Raw genomic sequence first — 27,007 nt, 5'->3', positions numbered from 1 at the left:
AAAATTAATAAAATTTTTACGATCAACTATTTGCTATTATTCTATGTGTTTATTACTGTATAGAAAAATTATAATCAATTGTTTATCCTATGATTCCTCAATATATATTGCTTACATCATTTTGAATTAAATTTCAAATTGAATAAGCTTATAAAAATTTCTACATAATTCAATCTCGAAAAATTGTTGCATCGCACGTAAGTTTTAAAATAATATATCTAACCGTTCTTTTAAAAACCGAAGAATAAACTTATATTAATGGATATAGAGAGATAAGTGAGTCTTCAGAAATTGAATTTTTTTAAGTTTCTAAGAAATTTATTTTTTAAATAAATTATCGTAAATTATAATTATTTTAATACAAATACGAAAAAGATGTAAATAAAACAAAAATAAAATTTTTAATCCAAAAAATTTTGAAAGAACAACTTATTTGTTCAAAGAATTATTCTAGCTATTAATTAAGTGGACATACATAAAGATTGCTTTCTTACAAAAGCTCTAATAATTAATTAATTTATTAAATATAGTAACAAAATATTTTTTGTTAAAATTATATAGTATTATAATATAAGCCGCGTTCATTTTCAATTCAATGATTTGAGCATTGTACTAAAAGTAATATGTATATGATGCAATTTGATAAGTAAGAAATTTATTAAGTGAATAAAATAATATATCTCTTTAACATATGGTTATTGTAGTACACAGAGGAATATATTATAGTATACTTTTCGATTAATGTATTTCGCACTTTTCCTCTATTATCGATGTGGTAATTTATCATATCTAGTTTGATAGAAGTAATTGTTGCTAATTCACAGATTCATAGACAGATCTAACTTGCAGAGATGAATAACTTTTAATATTCATATTTAGTGTAACATTTATAATTATTTATCCTTTTTTGAAATCTTCTTATTATTTATTCTATTAAATAGTGAGATTATCAGCAGTGAATAAGCAACTAAGCACAAGATTTGTTAGGCAGACTTAGATTGAATATCGATATTTACATTTATACAAAAACATATTTTCACGACCTCTTTCTGTTTCCTTTATTATCTTCTATGTTTTTCGTTGAAATTATTCTTCGTTCGAATTTAGTCAAATACAGTCTCTGATACAAAACGAATATTATGGCTACCAACTACGTATGGTCGTATTATACAAAATACGATGCAGTTGCAAAGTGCAATTTTTGTGAGAAAGATTATTCCCTTAAGTTAAAGGATGGCAATATGAGGAAACACATATCCAAAAAACATAGTGGTATTTATAACAATATTATCCGTTTCAGTATCAAGCAACGCGATCGCGCTTTTTCTGTTCAGTGCTTAATGGTGTCAGCGCATCAATTTGAAAATTCACAATAATTGGACGTTCGGTTTTTGTCGGTGCGTTTCTTTACTGTTACCGTTTGGTCATAGACAAATTAAGACAAAATTGAAGTAATATAACACTCTGCAAGTGTATATTTTTTAAATATTATGAACAAGGCTGACCGCTTAACTTTTTTCGATCCCAAATTAAACAAGCGCTATCGCGCCGTTTGACATTTGTCGATCGAGTTTCTACAAAAAATCTGTGGCACTCGAACGACACTTAAACCAAATATTTCTAAACTAGGTGTAACTCAAAACGCCTATAAAGTAATACAAGGCAATAAATTACAATGTAAGAAATGTGAGGCAACATATAAGAAACGTTACAAAATAATACCCAAAATGAAATTACATTTACGTACTAAACATGGAATTCATGAATATAAAGCACAAGAACATAAAAACTGGATAATAGAATATAGTAGAAATAATGAAAATATTATTACACTAAATCTTGATAAAACAATAACGTGCCGACGTTGCAATAAAGTTTTTCCAAAGAATTTTGTCAAATTAATGAAACATTTGTACAATGATCATCAAGTCGAGGAGATACCTGAGGAATTCAAATAAACGGGGTAAGAGAGAAACGGCGATAAATCGAATATTATTATTTTATCTTTTTCGTTCCCTAGTCATATATATTTTTGTGTACATAATGAATAAAATTATATATAATAAGTAAAATCATCAAATTCAATATATTTAATATATCTTTATTACAAAGATAATCAATATCGGCCTATTAGCCCAAAAAAATCAAACAGGTTAAGAAAGTTTTTTACGTTCTAGGCAAAATGCTATAGACATTCCTAAAAGCAGCTACAAACAACTAATACGCAATTTTTATCAATTTGGCAATGTAAATGACTGTACATCACTATATCATGGAGATTCTGTGTTAAACAGCTCTCAGTCAACGGATTTTGATAACATTGCTGAATATGATGACCCTTCCGATCTCGAAGATATATATAAAGATATTGAATTATTGATCAGTTCTCAGTCAACGGATTTTGATAAAATTGCTGAATATGATGGTCCTACTGAACTCGAAAATGTATTTAAAAGTAAGGAAATAGAAAAATTTTACGCTTTGATGAATAATAATTTGCTTTTTGACGTAACATTAAGTAATACAACACGAAATTATAATTACAATACATGTACAGTTTGACAAATATATTGTGTATTTATTATGTATTTATCGAACATCGACAAGGATATATTTTCGGCTATTTTCCACACTATTAATATCTATTAAAAATTTATTACATGATATTATATTTATCATCTCTCAGATATTACATATGTGATCTGTTATTGATTTCGAAAATAATTTTTTAAAAGAATTTGGTACACGTACATACATATGTACATACACATATATATATATATATATATATATATATATATATATATATACATACATACATATATATGCATACATACATATACACATATATATGAGACATATTTTTTTCATACTATTTGTATAGAAAAATTTATTACATAATATTGTATATAACAAATATTACATATGTCATGATTTTTACATCTAATTTACATTGATTTTGAGGATAAGTTTTTAAAAGAAATCAATTATGTATCAAAAATAATTATTTATAATTAAAATTTTAATTTATTTTCTTACAAATTATTTTAAATTGTTATCTCATTATTTTAAGCTAAATCTTTAATCATTATGTATTATATAACGAAAGAATAATGAAGAAGATGAAAAGAAAAGAGTAATATTATAATATCTTCTAATTTTTTCACGCCGGAAACAATCTTTGCTTTCAAATATTCTATTATGTAATAATTTTTCAAAAAAATGTAGATTAAAGATGAGAAAAACTATTTTAATGTGATTTTCTGTGTCATAGCAATATATAACGTGATAAGAACAAAGTGTTAGTTATTGTTCCAAATTAAGTGTAGTTTTAAAACTTCTTGCTTCTAAAAAAAATTTGTTAAAATCAAAAAAAGTTTGTAAAAATCAAAATTAATAAAATTTTTACGATCAACTATTTGATATTATTCTATGTGTTTATTACTGTATAGAAAAATTATAATCAATTGTTTATCCTATGATTCCTCTATATATATTCGTTACATCATTTTGAATTAAATTTCAAATTGAATATGCTTCTAAAAATTTCTATACATATAATTCAATCTCGAAAAATTGTTGAATCTCACGCAATAAGCTCTCCACAGTTACTTCGCATTGTTAGATATTGTACTCTGAAAAATCGAGAAAGTTTGAAAAAATAAACAATTAAAACGTATTTAATATGCCTCTGGAAAAGATGCTTGGAGAGAAGTTTTAAAATAATATATCTAATCATTCTTTTAAAAATCGACGAATAAACTTATATTAATGAATATAGAGAGATAAGTGAGTCTTCACAAATTGAATTTTTTTTATTTTCTAATGAATTTATTTTTAAATAAATTATCGTAAATTATAATTATTTTAATACAAATACGAAAAAGATGTACAACAATAAAAACATTTTTAATGCAAAAAATTTCAAAACAATAACTTATTTGTTCAAAGAATTATTCTAGCTATTAATTAAGTAGACATACATAAAGATTGCTTTCTTACAAAAGCTCTAATAATTAATTAATTTATTAAATATAGTAACAAAACATTTTTTGTTAATATTATATAGTATTATAATATAAGCCGCGTTCGTTTTCAATTCAATGATTTGTGCATTGTAATAAAAGTAATATGTATTTGATGCAATTTGATAAGTAAGAAATTTATTAAGTGAATAAAATAATATATCTCTTTAACATAGGGTTATTGTCGTACACAGAGGAATATATTATACTTTTCGATTAATGTATTTCGCACTTTTCCTCTCTTATCGATGTGATAATTTAACATATCTAGTTTGATAGAAATAATTGTTGCTAATTCACAGATTCATAGACAGATCTAACTTGCAGAGAAGAATAATTTTTAATATTCATATTTAGTGTAACATTTATAATTATTTTTCATTTTTTGAAATCTTCTTATTATTTATTCTATTAAATAGTGAGGTTATCAGCAGTGAATAAGCACCTAAGCACAAGATTTGTTAGGCAGACTTAGATTGAATATCGATATTTACATTTATACAAAAACATATTTTCACGACCTCTTTCTGTTTCCTTTATTATCTTCTATGTTTTTCGTTGAAATTATTCTTCGTTCGAATTTAGTCAAATACAGTCTCTCATACAAAACGAATATTATGGCTACCAGCTACGTATGGTCGTATTATACAAAATACGATACAGTTGCAAAGTGCAATTTTTGTAAGAAATATTCTCCTCTTAAGTTAAACGATAGAAATATGAGAAATCACATATACAAAAAACATAGAGGTACTTATAACAATATTATCCGTTTCAGTGTCAAGCAACGCGATCGCGCTTTTTCTGTTCAGTGTTTAATGGTGTCAGCGCATCAATTTGAAAATTCACAATAATTGGACGTTCGGTTTTTGTCGGTGCGTTTCTTTACTGTTACCGTTTGGTCATAGACAAATTAAGACAAAATTGAAGTAATATAACACTCTGCAAGTGTATATTTTTTAAATATTATGAACAAGGCTGATCGCTTAACTTTTTTCCATTCAAAATTAGACAAGCGCTATCGCGCCGTTTGACATTTGTCGATCGAGTTTCTACAAAAAATCTGTGGCACTCGAACGACACTTAAACCAAATATTTCGAAACTAGGTGTAACTGAAAACGCCTATAAAATAATACAAGGCAATAAATTACAATGTGAGAAATGTGAGGCAACATATAAGAAACGTTATCAAATAACACCCAAAATAAAATTACATTTACGTACTAAACATGGAATTCATGAATATAAAGCGCAAGAACATAAAAACTGGATAATAGAATATAGTAGAAATAATGAAAATATTATTACACTAAATCTTGATAAAACAATAACGTGCCGACGTTGCAATAAAATTTTTCCAAAGAATTTTGTCAAATTAATGAGACATTTGTACAATGATCATCAAGTCGAGGAGATACCTGAGGAATTCAAATAAACTGGGTAAGAAAGAAACGGCGATAAATCGAATATTATTATTTTATCTTTTTCGTTCCCTAGTCATATATATTTTTGTGTACATAATGAATAAAATTATATATAATAAGTAAAATCATCAAATTCAACATATTTAATATATCTTTATTACAAAGATAATGAATATCGGCCTATTAGCCCAAAAAAATCAAACAGGTTAACAAACAGTTTTTTACGTTCTAGGCAAAATGCTATAGATATTCCTAAAAACAGCTACAAACAACTAATACGCAATTTTTATCAATTTGGCAATGTAAATGACTGTACATCACTATATCTTGGAGATTCTGTGTTAAACAGCTCTCAATCAACGGATTTTGATAACATTGCTGAATATGATGACCCTTCCGATCTCGAAGATATATATAAAGATATTGAATTATTGATCAGTTCTCAGTCAACGGATTTTGGTAAAATTGCTGAATATGATGGTCCTACTGAACTCGAAAATGTATTTAAAAGTGAGGAAATGGAAAAATTTTACGCTTTGATGAATAATAATTTGCTTTTTGACGTAACATTAAGTAATACAACACGAAATTATAATTACAATACATGTACAGTTTGACAAATATATTGTGTATTTATTATGTATTTATCGAACATCGACAAGGATATATTTTCGGCTATTTTCCACACTATCTATTAAAAATTTATTACATGATATTATATTTATCATCTCTCAGATATTACATATGTGATCTGTTATTGATTTCGAAAATAATTTTTTAAAAGAATTTGGTACACGTACATACATATGTACATACATATATATAAATATATATATATATATATATATACATACATACATATATATGCATACATACATATACACATATAAATGAGACATATTTTTTTCATACTATTTGTATAGAAAAATTTATTACATAATATTGTATATAACAAATATTACATATGTCATGATTTTTACATCTAATTTACATTGATTTTGAGGATAAGTTTTTAAAAGAAATCAATTATGTATCAAAAATAATTATTTATAATTAAAATTTTAATTTATTTTCTTACAAATTATTTTAAATTCTTATCTCATTATTTTAAGCTAAATCTCTTAATCATTATGTATTATATAACGAAAGAATAATGAAGAAGATGAAAAGAAAAGAGTAATATTATAATATCTTCTAATTTTTTCACGCCGGAAACAATCTTTGCTCTCAAATATTCTATTATGTAATAATTTTTCAAAAAAATGTAGATTAAAGATGAGAAAAACTATTTTAATGTGATTTTCTGTGTCATAGCAATATATAACGTGATAAGAACAAAGTGTTGGTTATTGTTCCAAATTAAGTGTAGTTTTAAAACTTCTTGCTTCTAAAAAAAATTTGTTAAAATCAAAAAAAGTTTGTAAAAATCAAAATTAATAAAATTTTTACGATCAACTATTTACTATTATTCTATGTGTTTATTACTGTATAGAAAAATTATAATCAATTGTTTATCCTATGATTCCTCAATATATATTGCTTACATCATTTTGAATTAAATTTCAAATTGAATAAGCTTATAAAAATTTCTACATAATTCAATCTCGAAAAATTGTTGCATCGCACGTAAGTTTTAAAATAATATATCTAACCGTTCTTTTAAAAACCGTAGAATAAACTTATATTAATGGATATAGAGAGATAAGTGAGTCTTCAGAAATTGAATTTTTTTAAGTTTCTAAGAAATTTATTTTTAAATAAATTATCGTAAATTATAATTATTTTAATACAAATACGAAAAAGATGTAAATAAAACAAAAATAAAATTTTTAATCCAAAAAATTTTGAAAGAACAACTTATTTGTTCAAAGAATTATTCTAGCTATTAATTAAGTGGACATACATAAAGATTGCTTTCTTACAAAAGCTCTAATAATTAATTAATTTATTAAATATAGTAACAAAATATTTTTTGTTAAAATTATATAGTATTATAATATAAGCCGCGTTCATTTTCAATTCAATGATTTGAGCATTGTACTAAAAGTAATATGTATATGATGCAATTTGATAAGTAAGAAATTTATTAAGTGAATAAAATAATATATCTCTTTAACATAGGGTTATTGTAGTACACCGAAGAATATATTATACTCCTCGATTAATATATTTCGCACTTTTCCTCTCTTATCGAGTGATATCTAGTTTGATAGAAGTAATTGTTGATATCTAGTTTGATAGAAGTAATTGTTGCTAATTCACAGATTCATAGACAGATCTAACTTGCAGAGATGAATAATTTTTAATATTCATATTTAGTGTAACATTTATAATTATTTATCCTTTTTTGAAATCTTCTTATTATTTATTCTATTAAATAGTGAGATTATCAGCAGTGAATAAGCAACTAAGCACAAAATTTGTTAGGCAGACTTAGATTGAATATTGATATTTACATTTATATAAAAACATATTTTCACGACCTCTTTCTGTTTCCTTTATTATCTTCTATGTTTTTCGTTGAAATTATTCTTCGTTCGAATTTAGTCAAATACAGTCTCTGATACAAAACGAATATTATGGCGTGCTATGTATGGCCGTATTATACAAAATACGATACAGTTGCAATGTGCAATTTTTGTGAGAAAAATTATTCTCTTAAGCCAATCTATTCCAATATAAGAACACACATATCCAGGAGACATAGAGGTATTTATATCATTATTATCCGTTTCAGTGTCAAGCGACGCGATCGCGTTTTTTCTGTTCAGTGCTTAATGGTGTCAGCGCATCAATTTGAAAATTCATAATAATTGGACGTTCGGTTTTTGTCGGTGCATGTCTTTACTGTTACCGTTTGGTCACAGACAATTTAAGACGAAATTGAATTAATATAACACTCTGCAAGTGTACATTTTTTAAATATTATAAACAAGGCTGGCTGCTTAGCTTTTTTCGACTCAAAATTAAACAAGCGCTATCGCGCCGTTTGACATTTGTCGATCGAGTTTCTACAAAAAGTCTGTGCACTCGAACGACACTTAAACCAAATATTTCGAAACTAGGTGTAAGTCAAGACGCCTATAAAGTAATACAAGGCAATAAACTACAATGTGAGAAATGTAAGAAAATATATAATAAACGTTACAAAATTACATCCTACATAAAATTACATTTACATACTAAACATGGAATTGATCAAAATAAAGAGGAAGAACATAAAAACTGGATAATAGAATATAGTAGAAATAATGAGAATATTATTAAACTAAACCTTGATAAAACAATAACGTGCCGACGTTGCAGAAAAGTTTTTCCAAGGAATTATGTCGATTTAATGAGACATTTGTACACTGATCATCAAGTCGAGGAAATACCTGAGGAATTCAAATAAACGTGGTAAGAGAGAAACGGCGATAAATCGAATATTATTATTTTATCTTTTTCGTTCCCTATTCATATATATTTTTGTGTACATAATGAATAAAATTATATATAATAAGTAAAATCATCAAATTCAACATATTTAATATATCTTTATTATAAAGATTATGAATATCGGCCCAAAAAATCAAATAGGTTAAGAAAGTTTTTTACGTTTTAGGCAAAGTGCTACAGACATTCCTAAAAGCAGCTACAAACAACTAATACGCAATTTTTAACAATTTGGCAATGTAAATGACTGTATATCACTATATCTTGGAGATTCTGTGTTAAACAGCTCTCAGTCAACGGATTTTGATAACATTGTTGAATACGATGACCCTTCCGATCTCGAAGATATATGTAGAGATATATATTGAAGATATATATTGAAGATATATATTGAAGAAGATATATATTGAATTATTGATCAGTTCTCAGTCAACGGATTTTGATAAAATTGCTGAATATGATGGTCCTACTGAACACGAAAATATATTTAAAAGTAAAGAAATGGAAAAATTTTACGCTTTGATGAATAATAATTTGCTTTTTGACGTAACATTAAGTAATACAACAGGAAATTATAATTACAATACATGTACAGTTTGACAAATATATTGTGTACTTATTATGTATTTGTCGAACATCGACAAGGTTATATTTTCGGCTATTTTCCACACTATTAATATCTATTAAAAATTTATTACATGATATTATATTTATCATCTCTCAGATATTACATATGTGATCTGTTATTGATTTCGAAAATAATTTTTTAAAAGAATTCGGTACACTTACATACATATGTACATACATAGATATATATATATATATATATATATATATTATATATATATATATATATATATATATATATATATACATACATACATATACACATATATATGAGACATATTTTTTCATACTATTTGTATAGAAAAATTTATTACATAATATTGTGTATAACAAATATTACATATGTCATGATTTTTACATCTAATTTACATTGATTTTAAGGGTAAGTTTTTTAAAGAAATCAATTATGTATCAAAAATAATTATTTATAATTAAAATTTTAATTTATTTTCTTGCAAATTATTTTAAATGTTTATCTCAATATTTTAAGCTAAACCTCTTAATTGTTATGTATTATGTAACGAAAGAATAAGATGAGAAGATGAGAAGAAAAGAGTAATTTTATAATTTCTTATAATTTTTTTACGCCGGAAACAATCTTAGCTCTTAAATATTTTGTTATGTACGAATTTTTCAAAAAAATGTAGATTAAATATGAGAAAAATTATTTTAATTTGATTTTCTGTCATAGCAATATATAAAGTGATAAGAACAGAATGTCATTTATTGTACAAAATTAAGTAGTTTTAAAACTTCGTGTTTCTAAAAACAGTTTAGCGTAAAAATCAATATTAATAAAATTTTTATGATCAACTATTTGTTATTCTATGTGCTTATTACACTATAGAAAAATTATAATCAATTGTTCATCCTATGATTCCTCTATTTATGTTCCTTACATCAATTTTAAATTATATTTCAAATTGAACAGACTTATCAAAATTTCTATATCAATCTCGATAAATTTTTGCATTCCATCCTGCATCTCACGCAATAAGCTATCCACAGTTACTTCGCATTGTTAGCTATTGTACGCTGTAAAATCGAGAGTCTTAAAAAATAAGCAATTGAAACGTATTTAATATGCCACTCGAAAAGATGTTTGGCAAGAAATTTTAAAGTAATGTTTCTAATCATTCTTTTAAAAATCGAGGAATAAACTTATTTTAATGGGTATAGAGAGATAAGTGAGCCTTTGAAAAGTGAATCATTTCTAAGTTCCTAAGGTATTTATTTTTAAATAAATAAATTATCCTGAATAATAATTATTTTAGTTAGAATAAAAAAGATTTAAAAAGAACAATGATAAAATTTTCAATTCAAAAAGTTTTAAAACAATAACTCATTTGTTAGAATAATTATTCTAGCTATTAATTAAGTGAACATAAAGCTACATAAAGCTTGCTTGCTTACAAAAGATTTGATAATTAATTTATTAAATACAGTAACAAAATATTTTTTTTAAATATTATAACATAAGCCGCATTTGTTTCCAATTCAATGATTTGTGCATTGATTATAATAAAAGTAATACGTATTTGATGCAATTTGATAAATAAGAAATTTATTAAGTAAATAAGATAATATATCTCTTTAACATAAGGTTATTGTAATACACAGAGGAATATATTATACTCCTCGATTAATCGTATTTCGCACTTTTCCTCTCTTATCGATGTGATAATTTATCATATCTAGTTTGATAGAAGTAATTGTTGCTAATTCACAGATTCATAGACAGATCTAACTTGCAGAGATGAATAATTTTTAATATTCATATTTAGTGTAACATTTATAATTATTTATTCTTTTTCAAAATCTTCCTATAAGCAGTTTAATCAGCAGTGAACAAACACAAGATGTATCAATATTTACATTTATACAAAGATTTTTTCGCGACCTTTCTCTATTTCTTTTATTAACTGTTATATCTTTCGTTGAAAGTATTCTTCGTTTGAATTTAGTCATATAGAGTCTCTGATACAAAACGAATATTATGTCTTCCTATGTATGGCCGTATTATACAAAAGAAAATACAGGTGCAAGGTGCAATTTTTGTAAAAAATATTGTTCTCTTTACCCATCCTATTCCAATATAAGAAGTCACATAAAGAAGAAACATAAAGATGAAGGTATTTATAACATTATTATCCGTTTCAGTGTCAAGCGACGGGATCGCACTTCTTCTATTCAGTGCTTAAAAATACTAGCGCATCAATTTGTAAATTCACAATAATTACACGATCGGTTTTTGTCGATGCGTGTCTATATTGTTATTGTTTGGTCATGGACAAATTACGGCGAAATTGAAGTAATATAACACTCTGCAAGTGTACATTTTTTAAATATTATAAACAAGGATGGCGGCTTAGCTTTTTTCGAATTCGAACTCAGAATTAGATAAGCGCTATCGCGCCGCTTGGCATTTTTCGATCGAGTTCCTACAAAAAATCTGTGGCATTCAAACGGCACTTAAACCAAATATTTCCAAACTAGGAGTAAGCGAATATTACTTTAATGTAATACAAGACAAAATAGAATGTGAAACTTGTCATAAAATATATGATAAGCATTACATCGTTGCATACATAATGAGACAACATTTATTAATTGAACATAGAATTGATAAAAATATAGCGATGGAACATAAAAACTGGATAAAAAATAGTAAGGATGTTACATTAAATCCGGATGGTACAATAACGTGCCGACATTGCAAAGAAGTTTGTCCAAGGAATTATGTCTATTTAATGGAACATTTGATCACTCATGATGAAGTCAATGAATTTTTGGCAATTATGTAAACGGGGTAAGAGAGAAACGGCGATAAATCGAATATTATTATCTCTTTTCATTCTCTTATTCACATATATATTTTTGTGTACATAATGAATAAAATTATATATAATAGGTAAAATCATAAAATTCAAGATATTTAATATATCTTTACACCAAGATTACGAATATTAAGATCAAACAGGTTAACAAACAGTTTTTTACGTTCTAGGCAAAATGCTATAGATATTCCTAAAAATATCTACAAATAACTAATACGCAATTTTTATCAATTTGGCAATGTAAATGACTATATATCACTATATCTTGGAGATTCTGAGTTAAACAGCTCTCAGTCAACGAATTTTGAACATTGCTGAATATGATGGCCCTACTGAATTCAAAAATATATTTAAAAGTAAGGACATGAAAAAATTTTACGCTTTGATAAGTAATAATTTGCTTTTTGACGTAACAATAAGTAATATAATACGAAATTATAATTATAATACATGTACAGCTTTACAAATATATTGTTTATTTATCTTATATTTATCAAACATCGACAAAGATATGTTTTCGGCCATTCTCCATAGTATTAATATTTATTAAAAAAATTTATTACATAATATATTTTACATCTCTCAGATATTACATCATGATATGTTACTGACTTCGAAAATAATTTTTTAAAAGAATTCGGTACACTTACATACATATGTACATACATATATATATATATATATATATATATATATATATATACATACATACATATACACATATATATGAGACATATTTTTTTCATACTATTTGTATAGAAAAATTTATTACATAATATTGTATATAACAGATATTACATATGTCATTCATTTTTACACCTGTCATTGACCTTGGAAGTAAATTTTTACAAAAAATTAATTATAAATAAAAAATAATTATTTATAATTATTTAGAATTTTATTTTCAAGTTTTTAAGCCTTAATCTCATTATTTTAAGTTAAATCTCTTAATTGTTGTGTATTATAAAACAAAAGAATAATGAAGAAGAAAATGATAAGATAATAAGAAGAAAAGAGTAATTTTATAATTACTTGTAATTTTTCACGTCGGAAACAATTTTAGCTTTAAAATATTACATTATGTAATAATTTTTCAAAAAATTTAGCTTAAAGATAAAAAAAATTATTTTAATGCCATTTTCTATGTCATAACAATGTATAACGTGATAAGAACAAAGTGTTAGTTATTATTCAAAATTAATTATAGCCTTAAAACTTCTTGCCTCCAAAAGAAGTTTGTTGTAAGAATCAAAATTAATAAAATTTTTACTATTTGTCAAATATTTGTTATTCTATGTGCTTATTACTCTATAGAAAAATTATAATCAATTGTTTATCCTATGATTCCTCTATATATATTCCTTACATCATTTTGAATTAAATTTCAAAATAAGCTTATAAAATATTTATTGAATAAGCTTCTAAAAATTTCTATATATATAATTCAATCTCGAAAAATTCTTGCATCTCACGCAATAAGCTCTCCACAGTTACTTCGCATTGTTAGATATTGTACGCTGAAAAATCGAGAAAGTTTGAAAAAATAAATAATTGAAACGTATTTAATATACCTCTCGAAAAGATACTTGGAGAGAAGTTTTAAAATAATATATCTAATCGTTCTTATAAAAATCGAAGAATAAACTTATATTAACGGATATAGAGAGATAAGTGAGTCTTCAGAAATTGAATTTTTTTTATTTTCTAATAAATTTATTTTTAAATAAATTATCGTAAATTATAATTATTTTAATACAAATACGAAAAAGATGTACAACAATAAAAAAATTTTTAATGCAAAAAATTTCAAAACAATAACTTATTTGTTCAAAGAATTATTCTAGCTATTAATTAAGTAGACATACATAAAGATTGCTTTCTTACAAAAGCTCTAATAATTAATTAATTTATTAAATATAGTAACAAAACATTTTTTGTTAATATTATATAGTATTATAATATAAGCCGCGTTCGTTTTCAATTCAATGATTTGTGCATTGTAATAAAAGTAATATGTATTTGATGCAATTTGATAAGTAAGAAATTTATTAAGTGAATAAAATAATATATCTCTTTAACATAGGGTTATTGTCGTACACAGAGGAATATATTATACTCCTCGATTAATGTATTTCGCACTTTTCCTCTCTTATCGATGTGATAATTTAACATATCTAGTTTGATAGAAATAATTGTTGCTAATTCACAGATTCATAGACAGATCTAACTTGCAGAGATGAATAATTTTTAATATTCATATTTAGTGTAACATTTATAATTATTTATCCTTTTTTGAAATCTTCTTATTATTTATTCTTTTAAATAGTGAGATTATCAGCAGTGAATAAGCAACTAAGCACAAGATTTGTTAGGCAGACTTAGATTGTATATTTACATTTATATAAAAACATATTTTCACGACCTCTTTCTGTTTTCTTTATTAACTTCTATGTTTTTCGTTGAAATTATTCTTCGTTCGAATTTAGTCAAATACAGTCTGTGATACAAAACGAGTATTATGGCGAGCTATGTATGGTCATATTATACAAAACTCCACACAGGTGCAGGTATAGGTGCGAAATGCAATTTTTGTGGGAAATATTATTCTCCTACGCCAAACTATTTCAATATATTCAGAAGACATACAGGTATTTATATCCGGAGACATAGAGGTATTTATATCATTATTATCCGTTTCAGTGTCAAGCGACGCGATCGCGCTTTTTCTGTTCAGTGCTTAATGGTGTCAGCGCATCAATTTGAAAATTCACAATAATTTCAGTTTTTGTCGGTGCGTGTCTTTACTGTTACCGTTTGATCATAGACAAATTAAGACAAAATTGAAGTAATATAAGACTCTGCAAGTGTACATTTTTTAAATATTATAACACAAGGCTGGCTGCTTAACTTTTTTCGATTCAAAATTAGACAAGCACTATCGCGCCGCTTGGCATTTTTCGATCGAGTTTCTACAAAAAGTATGTGGCACTCAAACGCCACTTAAACCAAATATTTCCAAACTAGGTGTAAGCCAAACCTCCTATAAAGTAATACAAGATAATAAAATAGAATGTAAATGGTAAATGTGAGAAAATATATAATAAATGTTACAAAATTACAGGCCCAATGAGATCACATTTAAGTATTGAACATGGAATTGATAGAAATAAAGCGAGAGAACATGAAAACTGGTTATTAGACTTTAGTAATATAAATAATATTAGACTAAATTGGAATGATACAATAACGTGTCGACGTTGCAATAAAGTTTTTCCAAGGAATTTTGTCTATTTAATGCGCCATTTGTACATTGATCATCAAATCGAGGAGGTACCTGAGGAATTTAAATAAATGGGGTAAGAAAAAAACGGGGACAAATCGAATATTATTATTTTATCTTTTTCCCTTATTTATATATATTTTTGTGTACATAATGAATAAAATTATATATAATAAGTAAAATCATCAAATTCAACATATTTAATATATCTTTATTACAAAGATTATGAATATCGGCCCATTAGCCCAAAAAAATCAAACAGATTAAGAAAGTTTTTTACGTTCTAGGCAAAGTGTTATAGACATTCCTAAAAGCAGCTACAAACAACTAATACGCAATTTTTATCAATTTGGCAATATAAATGACTGTATATCACTATATCTTGGAGATTCTGTGTTAAACAGCTCTCAGTCAACGGATTTTGATAACATTGCTGAATATGATGGCCCTTCCGATCTTGAAGATATATGTAAAGATATTGAATTATTGATCAGTTCTCAGTCAACGGATTTTGATAAAAAATTGCTGAATATGATGGTCCTACTGAAATCGAAAATATATTTAAAAGTAAGGAAATGGAAAAATTTTACTCTTTGATGAATAATAATTTGTTTTTTGACGTAACATTAAGTAATATAACACGAAATTATAATTACAATACATGTACAGTTTGACAAATATATTGTGTATTTATTATGTATTTATCAAACATCGACAAGGATATATTTTCGGCTATTTTCCACACTATTAATATCTATTTAAAAAATTTATTACATAATATTATATTTATCATCTCTCAGATATTACATATGATCAGATATTACATGTGATCTGTTATTGATTTCGAAAATAATTTTTTAAAAGAATTCGGTACACTTACATACATATGTACATACATACATATATATATATATATATATATATATATATACATACATATACACATATATATGAGACATATTTTTTTCATACTATTTGTATAGAAAAATTTATTACATAATATTGTATATAACAGATATTACATATGTCATGATTTTTACATCTGTCATTGACTTTGGAAGTAATTTTTTACAAAAAATCAATTATGAATCAAGAATAATTATTTATAATTAGAATTTTAGTTTATTTTCAAGTTATATTTAAGCCTTAATCCCATTATTTTAAGTTAAATCTCTTAATTGTTGTGTATTATAAAACAAAAGAATAATGAAGAATAAAATGAGAAAATAATGAGAAGAAAAGAGTAATTTTATAATTTCTTGTAATTTTTCACGCCGGAAACAATTTTAGCTCTAAAATATTACATTATGTAATAATTTTTCAAAAAATTTAACTTAAAATTAAAAAAAAATATTTTAATGCGATTTTCTATGTCATAACAATGTATAACGTGATAAGAACAAAGTGTTAGTTATTGTCCAAATTAATTATAGCCTTAAAACTTCTTGCCTCTAAAAAAAGTTTGTTGTAAGAATCAAAATTAATAAAATTTTTATGATCAACTGTTTGTTATTCTATAGGTTTATTACACTATAGAAAAATTATAATCGATTGTTTATCCTATGATTCCTCTATTTATATTCCTTACATCAATTTTGAATCAAATGTCAAATTGAATATGCCTCTCGAAAAGATGCTTGGAGAGAAGTTTTAAAATAATATATCTAATCATTCTTTTAAAAATCGAGGAATAAACTTTTAATGAATATAAAGTGATAAGTGAGTCTTCAGAAATTGAATCTTTTTTAAGTTCCTAAGGTATTTATTTTTAAATAAATTATCGTAAATTATAATTATTTTAGTACGAATACGGAAAAGGTGTAAATAAAACAATGATAAAATTTTCAATCCAAAAAATTTTAAAACAGTGACTTATTTGTTAAAACAATTATTCTAGCTATTAATTCAGTGGACATACATAAAGCTTGCTTACAAAAGCTCTGATAATTAATTTATTAAATATAGTAACAAAATATTTTTTTTTAATATTCAATAATTTTATAACATAAGCCGCGTTTGTTTCCAATTCAATGATTTATACATGAACTGTAATAAAAGTAATATGCATTTGAAGCAATTTGGTAAGTAAGAAATAGGTACATATATATATATATATATATATATATATATATATATATATATTACCATATTTCACATATACTTATTATATAAACGTAGTCTTACTAATTAATTTACTTATCAGAATAAACTAACTATTAGAATCTTTCCAAGACGTTCATAATTGTGGATTCGTGTCTTGTTTATATGCTAAATCATTTTGTATTAAGAGTTCTTAAAATTTAAAAATGTTTTCTTAAAATTTTTTTGGTGAATTACATAATCTAAATAACAGTAATAGTGCAAGTTATTTTTTATAACGTGCTATTACGGTATATGTTTGTATATTTTTAAATTTGTTTTATTTGCATCTCTATTTTACTTTTTTATCTCTTCATCTTTTTTGTTATTTTTACTACATTTCTTTATTTTTACTATGTTTTTACTACATTTTAGCGAGAATATCGGTTTTAGGAAACAATTTCCCAATCTCAATTTTTGCTCGCTATTAAAAAAAGTCTTTTGTCAAAAAGATTAAAACAATATCACCAAAATTGGAATGTAAGCTTATAGAGATTACAGTATCCAATAAATATCTGTGATCATAAATTTATGTCACTTTTGATACATATTTTCTGCCCTAAATAAAAACTGTGCAAGCCAGAAAAACGCATACATAGCATAATCATAAAGCGGATACGGATCAACCTTTAAACGGAATGCACATTGCATAATTTGTATAAAGAAAAAGATTGTGTCCCATTTTGGAGATATACATAAAATTGTGCTGGAAGCTATAAAGATAATATTTTTCATTTGCACGAATATATGTTTGCGTCATTTGAAAATTATTCCGCAAATTGTTCGAGAGTCTAGCGGTCTTCGCGAGATAAGGAAAATCACATTCTTCGCGAAGCGCAAAGAAGATCAAGTGCAAAAAAATGCAAGATTAAACGCAGGTTATATGCTGAGTTGTAATAATTAATCAATCTTCTGGAAAAGCGCCTAGAGTTCCCATTCCGTATTAACACAGCTGACACTCCTTCATTATCGTTTTATACGCGAGAAGAGCTTATCAACGGAGAACAATCGAACACGCGATCCGCCAACAAAGTGGCTGCGGACCACCCGCTGTTGTGTTTTGCATTTCTTTCATACATAGACTTAAAAATACACCATTAAAAAACATATCAGCTCTCGCTTTTTCAGCGTGTTAAAAACGTGTCGGTTCAGACATGGTGTGAAATCGCTCATGACCCGTTTGGAAACTAAAATGAATTTGACACGCCTTGCTTATCGAAAGTTTTTGTAGAGCGCTAGCGAGATACATAGATAAAGGCTGAAGGCAGTTTAGTTGAAATATATGCACATTTCGCTACAAAGATACTAGGAATTATATAACTTTGCTTAATTCACTCGCACAATGTATTTTCACAATGTGGAATTTAATGTATGCGGAGCGTGCAAGTGGGTCAATTTGATTACCGATCAATTAGTCACGTAGGGAGGATAGTCAAGAGTATCGAATAGTTAGGTCCATTATGCAAGTGAACCCTGGCAGCCGTGTGAACCGACTCTCTCCCTTCCCGCCCATCGCACCGCCGAGAAGTCCGTCAGTGTTAGGTCAGGATGTAATAGACGGGCCAGTATGCAAATTGGTCGACCCCAGATAGTGTACGGGAAGGGTTAATACTTAGCGAGACGGGAATGACGGGTAGTAAAACGATCGCATTTAACCTGACCGGACCGACTTGACAATCAGCCCCGAACGTTACAAAGACGTCCGATATTAAATCCAACGTGTATATTACACAGTGTAAAACCACAAAGCAATACAACCCCCAATCAAACACGTTAGCTTTTCAAAGGGGTCGCGCAAGATTACCGTGTCGTCGGCAATTATCATAATTGCAGTAATCGCACAACAAAAAGGAAGACGCCAGTCTGACTAAATGGAAGTCGTTTCTAATAATCTTGATTGAAAAGGTAACATGCTGGAAGTAGTAACCCCCGGGGAAGCTCACGTTGAGTCAGATCTGGGCAAGAATAAGCGAACAATTGGGAATTGAAGCTAAACGCTAGACAATTTCGACAATTGGCAAACATGACATTTTCACGCATATTTACTTTAATGTAAATGTACCAACTGATTTTACTCATAAATAAAAATCACTCTCACTAACAGTATATTTTTTCGTCTGTTTCAGGTACGTTAGTCGATATGTTAATCGGACGCACGCTCGGTGAGTGATAAATAAACACGATGATGGAGCATCTCTTTAATCTACGGTTATACCGGCTAAACCGTTTACGAAGAGGCGATTCACTGTTTTCCGTTAACCGAGAAACGGAAAGAAGAAAGAATCGCGTTCCGTAGATAAATTCGACGGGCCGAGTGTTAGCGACCAAACGACCATGTAGTACTTCGATATCCTTGGGAACTCGTTACACGAGGGGGGACGAAAGGGATAAAGAACTCTCGACTCGTAAATTACACTTCAGGAACCATTGCTCCGCGAGCCGAGCGATCTTCGCTCGTTCTTCTTTCGGCGGATCGATAGAATAGGAAAGCGGGGAGGGAGAGAGAGAGAGAGAGAGAGAGAGAGAGAGAGACAGAAACAGTTTTCGCGTCTTATTGTTCGTAATTAGAAGGAGAAGAGAAGAGCTCCCCTTTTAATCGTGACCTCGTTGATAACGTCCACCGGGAGCGTTCGGCAATTTTTATAAGCGCGCTTATATGTATCGTTACGGATCCATCGATAACGAGAATCCGGATTTATGAAACAACGAAAAAACAACGTCATCAATCACCGCCGTCCTTCTTCCGCCCGCCACCGTGTTGCCCCGTCGCCCTGTTACGCGAAACAACTAATGAAAAATGACCTACCGGCAATTATGATGGCCGGCGAGCTGGACAAAGAACGATAGAGAGGAAGGATTGATTGAACGAGGCTAGAGGGATATCGCGAATCGCGAGGTCAGAACCCGAGGGATTGCAGAGTGACGCGAGCTAATCTGTGCGCTTTTATATTTTCGATACTCGATTTTTAAACGTTCCCTCTTTCGCTCATCTATCTGCGGAGTTTATAAAGCTCAATTTTATATTTTCAATATTCAAGATTATATCAATATTCCGCCATAAATGCGGCAACACGCATGTGCACGTATGTATGTACATTAATCGCGAAAGAACGATGACGATCACGTGGCATGCAAAGTTATCCATTTTACGGGTGGTTAACGTGATTATACGCACAATGCGGCTTTTCATCCCCCTCTCGTCCACCCGCCAATTCCAGTCACTCCCACACCCGCGCCTCCTACCCGGTCGACCCTTTAGCATAGACACAGGAACCGACTATCCCGAGGGACAGATGGACGATTCGCCACCGGTCGCTGACCAGTCAGCGTTTCCCACCAACGCTCCATTTTCCACTTGGATATCGCCTAATAATTTCGGGGATTTTCATCCTAATCCTTTAATGTCCTTATTCACGGGCAATGGTCAAATCGAATATCCCGTCGAAGCGGTCGGCGCGGTATCACGCATCCATCTATCGAAGCGTCAACGAGCGCAATTTCGCGCCGCGATACCGATTATCCTTCTCGTTATGGATCTCGAGATTCGCGTTTCCGCGCTGCCTCCATTTCAGATCCGGATACGGCGACGTTGCAGATAATTCGCGCCTGTGTAACATTGCAATGCGCGTAAAATTCAAGACTAAATTCAAAAACGCATATATCTGTGTCTTTATCATTAATGAATTTTATATATCTTTTTTCGAAAAGCATAATTAAATTATTGCTCATTTTTTATAAGATATAATTAATTATTACTAACTTTTATAAGATACAATTAATTATTACTAATATTTTATAAGATTTTTCAATGTGTAACATTTTCAGATAAAAAGATCGGTTCTTAACTCAAATTAAATGATGCGATATTTTTGACATTTGACAGAGAACAAACGGAAAACAAACTTTTCGAGTGTCTCTTAAGCGCAAGGCATTTGTACCGTATCTCTCAATTAATAAACATGAACAGAGCGAGTCTGTGTGAAACGAGACGCAACAGCGGACGCAGTTTTTTCAACCAACGTCAACGTGATGCAGTGCAGAGGACCGCCGACGGTGCGCTAGAACCTGGAAGATTTACGACCCCGTAATCATCTGCTGATCCACGAGCGGCGATCCCCTCTTTTCCCTTCCGGTCGCCCATATTTTCTGTCTCGAGTGTCCAATGTTCATTGTGTGTCCGTAGCGGGGCGTGAGCGCGATAGAGGAGGATAACGAGAGAGAAGGAGAGCCGATAGCGAGGGTGGCATAAGGGAGCGCACGTAGAGAGGAGAGAACGTGACGCGGAGAAACGAGAGAAAGAGAAGGAGAAAACGTCACCGCACGCGTTTAATTCGTTTCGCACCTTCTGGGTCAGTGAATCGAGAGACGAATGGTTCGACCGCTGAAATTTGCTCGCGTCGGCTGCGACGTGTTGAATTTCCCGCTTGCCGCTCATATCCCAGTTTTCTCATTATTCCCAACACAATCGCTGATCGTGATTCTCTTTGAACGAATCGCCGCCGATTTCGTCCCTCGCGACGTTTTCTCGAAATTTTCGAAAAGTGTATATTTTTTTTTCTTAAAAAAATTCTCGTCCAAATCGTTCGATATTCAAATCAATCGACTAATAAATAAAATGCTTGGTGATTCTATAGCTATGATCATAATTTCTTTGTTTGAGGATGAAAATTGACTTGACACTACTCCATAAAGTACTTTATTTCGAGCATACACAGGGAAAAATGTATACTGTATTCAATTAAATATTATTTATCTTAAGTATATCATAAGTTTGTATATCCGCAAATATATCAGAAGTTCATCACAAGCATTAAATTTAATTAAATATATTCCGAATTTTAGTGACTGCAGTATTTTAGTCAAGAATATTAAATTAAAACAAAAATTTGGTTTGCTTACCACGTAAAGTAAGTTTGATTTTTCTTTGATACAACTTTACAATATTCTTGAAGAGAAAATAAATTCTTCTTTTGAGTACATGATAATGAGATTTTCTAACACTTGTGATGAGTATATTTTAAGACTATTATCAAGAATATATTCTTTGTTGAAGAAAGCTATTACTTAAAAAAAGAAAAATAAAGTGACTAAAGAGTAATCGTTTTTCCTGGCAGTAGAACGATATTTTTCTCTGTGTAATAAGCATAAAATTCTCGTGCACTTTTATATTACACTAAAATAATTGTCAAACGACGATTTACAAAATTATATTCATTCTAGGCTCTCGAGACTCGAATCTATCTTATCTTCGAGCAAATGGATGCACATTGTATTAAAGTTCGTACGTACAATTCGATAAATTATCCGAGGGGAAGAAGAGGGGAGGGATCATTGAACCCAGCGACAGAATCGTCGTCGCGACGAGGATAACCGAGGAGCGTAGCCTTGGGTCGCAGCCATTCAGTCGTTGTGGCAACAGGACGGACATTCGCGCTATCGACTCTATTACAATTCACTCGTTTTCGCTTTGGCAACCCTCGTTATCCGAATGCAGCCACGCAAGTACGGAGACACATTGTCCGGCCGGACAATACACGCGGATTCAGAAGCCCCCGCGTTTTCCGCCGAATGAAAAGTTGTCTATTACCGTGCTACCCCTCCCGTGCGCTTTTTAACCATTCATGGATTTCCGCGCGCTCCGGATCTCGAAAACGAATTTTAATTTTGCGACAGACGAGACAAAAAAATGACGAACGGTCATTTTCACTGATGGAACAAAGTTCGCTTTACGATCGTAAAAGTAAGATCGCCAGAAAAAATAAAGTCTCAAATTTATATAAATTTTATATAAATAAGCATTTTAATAAACTCCTTTAGTTCTCGAAATCGGCTTACTATGTGCCACACACACGCGACTACTCGATTTGCGAGAAGAGTTCGACGCGAACAAATCTATTCAATCGAGAAGTTTAAAGAGTGTAATGAAGAGCGGAAATCTCGTAGAAGAGTAGAAATAACGTGGGGGAGGAGAGACGCAACAACACGCCAGCGGGAGAACAGGAAACAATGGTTGGAGGAAAGAGCTGAAACTTAAGGCGGAATAGGAATTGGATAAAAGTGGACGAGAAATTCGTCGCAGTCGTCATTGGCGCGGGGTGGCACGGGGTGGCACGGGGTGGCGCGGGGGGAGGGGGGGAGTGAAGAACGCGAGGGTGAGAACGCGAGGGAAGAAATCCGTTTTCACTTTCCGCGCTGAATCCCAATGCCGCCGGTTGAGAAACGAAGGAACAAAACGTGCGAGTTGTCGGTGTGCACCGCAGTCAGACTGCGGCTCGGCATGCAAATGCGCACCCCTTTCCTCCCCCTTTTCTCTCCCCCTCTCTCTCTCTCTCTCTCTCTCTCTCTCTCTCTCGATTCTCGCACGGCTTCACTGTGCAGCCAAACTCGCGAGCGACTCCCAAGCGACGCGGCTTCTTTTCTTTCCCATTGTAGTCTCAGGTTTTTGCGGAGAAAGCCGACAAAGGGGGAACTTAAGCTCGTACGTGCGACTCGTTGATCGCGATTCCTCGAATTCGGTCGATAAAGCTGAAGATGCGTCAATGGTTTCATGATTGAACGTAAATAGTCGCGAAATAGCTTGCGTTTTTTTTTTTTTTCTTTAAATATGACAATATTAATTTTTATACATTTTTTAATACAAAAAACAAAATTTTTATAAAGCTATGCATATTGTTACAAGCTTGAGAGTTTTATAAGCGCTGCATTTATCTTAAATATAAAGTAAGAAACGTTGCACTTGTAATATTTTCAGAAATTTAAAAAAGAGGAGAAAAGATTAAGAGAATCATATCGGATAAATATCTCGGAGGAATTATCTTGGGTAAAACGAAGATGTATCATATTCAGAATATATATGTTATTATTTTCTGCGCTTTTCCGGAAATCGAAAAACGATTACAGGAGGATAATCTGTTCGTTATTACGGTATCATCGTTGCAGATGGTATCACTTGATAATAAGACAAAGCTAGGTGGAAGAATCGAGATGTGACGTCGCCGAAGGATCGCTGAGTAAATCTTTACCGCGTGCGGAGGCAAGAGAGATAAAACGAGCAAGCAATAAAACGGAAAGAATGAGTAGGGGGAAGAAAACGCGACTCGAGAGGTTGAAGCATCGGGTGAGTTTCAGAGAGAATGAGAGAGAAAAAAAAGAGAGAGAGAGCTCAGTTATGGCACATACACCTGAACGTACGTGTACAAATATGTGCCATCTGCGCGAGCACACGCGCATAACCACCCACGCTAGAACTTGGTACAGAGTTCGAGTTTGCGTTGACTTTATGAGATCCTTTTATCCCACGGTAATCTTCCTTGTCAGGGCTTCGGCCAAATAGATGTGTTTCCTTTTCTCAAATGCACGACGTTACAAATTTCGCATACCGCGCGAATATACGTACACAATAATATACGTTTAATTATCATTAAATTTTAATTAATTAACATGCATGATCTGTCGTTATGTCATACACGTTTTCATTAAATAATATCGTTGTGATATTTCAATATTAGTAACGTGTGATACGTTAAAAATATAATGAAAAATAATATTTCTTTAATTAATAATTTTTAAAGAGCACTATTTTAAAAAAATCAAAAATTTGTTTGACGAAATATTTTATTCTCATAATCGAAAATCCTATAAAATGGTTGAAGGATCGCTCTGTAAATTGGTAATATGTGTGAGAAAAAATAACTGTGTAAATCCGCAACAACATCTATGGGTGGTAGTATCTTGGAGAATCGATTTTTAGTCCAGGTAACGCAAGAGATATCGGTCTCCTCGTTCTCTTTCGATCCTGTTTTGTAGCGGAGCGCGCATTATCGAGGGTATTAGAATTAACGAGCAACTGCGAAACGGTAGTCGGGATAGTAATCATCGTTAACACTGACCGTTATCGCAAATCGCACAAACTTGGTTCTTAGGTCGATCTAGTGGTTCGTTCCAAATTACTTGCCATCCGGAAAGATTTGTCTCGTATTAGTTTCCCTCCCCCGGTCTATAACACAGATTTATATTTTCGAACGTAAAGTCATTTGCGGCGTATGATAGCTTTGTTCGAAATCGATTAGATAAATGATATATCCGGATACGAAGCTCTGCGAAAATATATCTAATTCTCTTTTTTTATATTTTACGCTACCTTGTTAAATATACTTGATATATCAAAAAATATATGTATATCTTTCATGTTAATTCAAATAAAATTAATGATAATTTTAATTAACGCGGTTGAATTAAAAATCTGTAGTCTATGACTGCCAATAAATATGAAGGGATAAATACAACATTTTTTCGATAAACTTCAATTAAATAAGTTTTCAAAGTTCAACTCTCGACATAAATATATCCCCTTAAAAACGTTGACGTTATGCATATCAGATTTTCCGCAAAACTTTCATAATTATAATTAGATTTATCCACAAATGATTCTTCGCGAATAATTCATTATAAGAAAACTGACAGATTTATATTTAGCATGCTCTTTAAAAATAGCACACTCTCTAAAAATGAGAATCAATGTATTATCACTGAAAAACAATAAATAGTCAATGATTGCAGCACTTGTAAGTACAGCACTGTAAATCAGTGATATTTTGAAAAAATCAGTTAATAATTTTGACTGTTTCAATCAGTAATATTTCTCAATATCAATAACATTTCTTTCGTTATCGTCAGTAATATTAAATTATAATTCATCTCTTCATAATTTTCATTAAGTCGTCAGATATTTATTTGTCCGACTTATATAAGATCGATTTAATATCTGAAGTCTCCCTATTGAGATTGTATCAGAATTAAATCGAAGTAATACTTCTAATTTTATCTGTCGCTCTTTGCAAACTTTATATAATTCTTATGACTAAAATTAAATACGAGAGAGATAACAATCGAGCGGTAAACGAACCAGCGATTACTGGTTTTACAGTGAAATTTACTGGTTTTACAGTGAATTTTATTTTAACTGACCATAATCAGTAAGATATAAGATAAAATAACAAAAAAATAAGCGTTTTCACTGAAGGTCAGTAAAATACTCACTGATTCTCAATAAAATCTTATTTTACCGTTTAAATTAGTGATACTTTCACTGATTCACTTTTAGAGAGCATGAAACCATCACTTTTGCGATGGTTACTTAAGTGATAGCCAACGATGGTGCTAAAAGTTACCGTAAAGATCCTAGTCTGCGATCGTTTAATCCTGACAGTTCGAAGGGTGACAAGGGGTTTAGCGGATTC

The 27,007-nt window shown here is 29.6% G+C and overlaps 1 protein-coding gene and 5 long non-coding RNA genes across 12 annotated transcripts in view; all 6 read left to right on the top strand.

Annotated features, from left to right (window-relative positions):
- LOC105259560 (teneurin-m) overlaps nt 1-27,007 on the top strand; it is a 708,083-nt gene that overhangs the window by 248,697 nt on the left and 432,379 nt on the right. The gene's annotated exons all lie outside the window — the stretch shown is intronic.
- On the top strand, nt 1,118-2,524 carry LOC112638901. The gene is made up of 3 exons (XR_003123205.1): nt 1,118-1,272; nt 1,630-1,963; nt 2,178-2,524. It is a non-coding gene; the product is annotated as an uncharacterized LOC112638901 (long non-coding RNA).
- Nucleotides 4,634-6,030, top strand: LOC112638900. Its single transcript, XR_003123204.1, has 3 exons — nt 4,634-4,775; nt 5,133-5,466; nt 5,683-6,030. It is a non-coding gene; the product is annotated as an uncharacterized LOC112638900 (long non-coding RNA).
- Nucleotides 7,998-9,266, top strand: LOC112638898. Its single transcript, XR_003123202.1, has 3 exons — nt 7,998-8,159; nt 8,516-8,849; nt 9,055-9,266. It is a non-coding gene; the product is annotated as an uncharacterized LOC112638898 (long non-coding RNA).
- Nucleotides 11,477-12,800, top strand: LOC105247838. The gene is made up of 3 exons (XR_888925.2): nt 11,477-11,644; nt 12,009-12,321; nt 12,520-12,800. It is a non-coding gene; the product is annotated as an uncharacterized LOC105247838 (long non-coding RNA).
- Nucleotides 14,815-16,156, top strand: LOC112638899. The gene is made up of 3 exons (XR_003123203.1): nt 14,815-14,997; nt 15,471-15,705; nt 15,917-16,156. It is a non-coding gene; the product is annotated as an uncharacterized LOC112638899 (long non-coding RNA).

This window comes from Camponotus floridanus, unplaced genomic scaffold (assembly GCF_003227725.1).
Source record: "Camponotus floridanus strain SB8 unplaced genomic scaffold, Cflo_v7.5 scaffold4, whole genome shotgun sequence".
In the NCBI taxonomy this organism is placed as follows: Eukaryota; Metazoa; Arthropoda; class Insecta; order Hymenoptera; family Formicidae; genus Camponotus; species Camponotus floridanus.
This window is presented reverse-complemented; position numbering and strand designations above follow the sequence as displayed.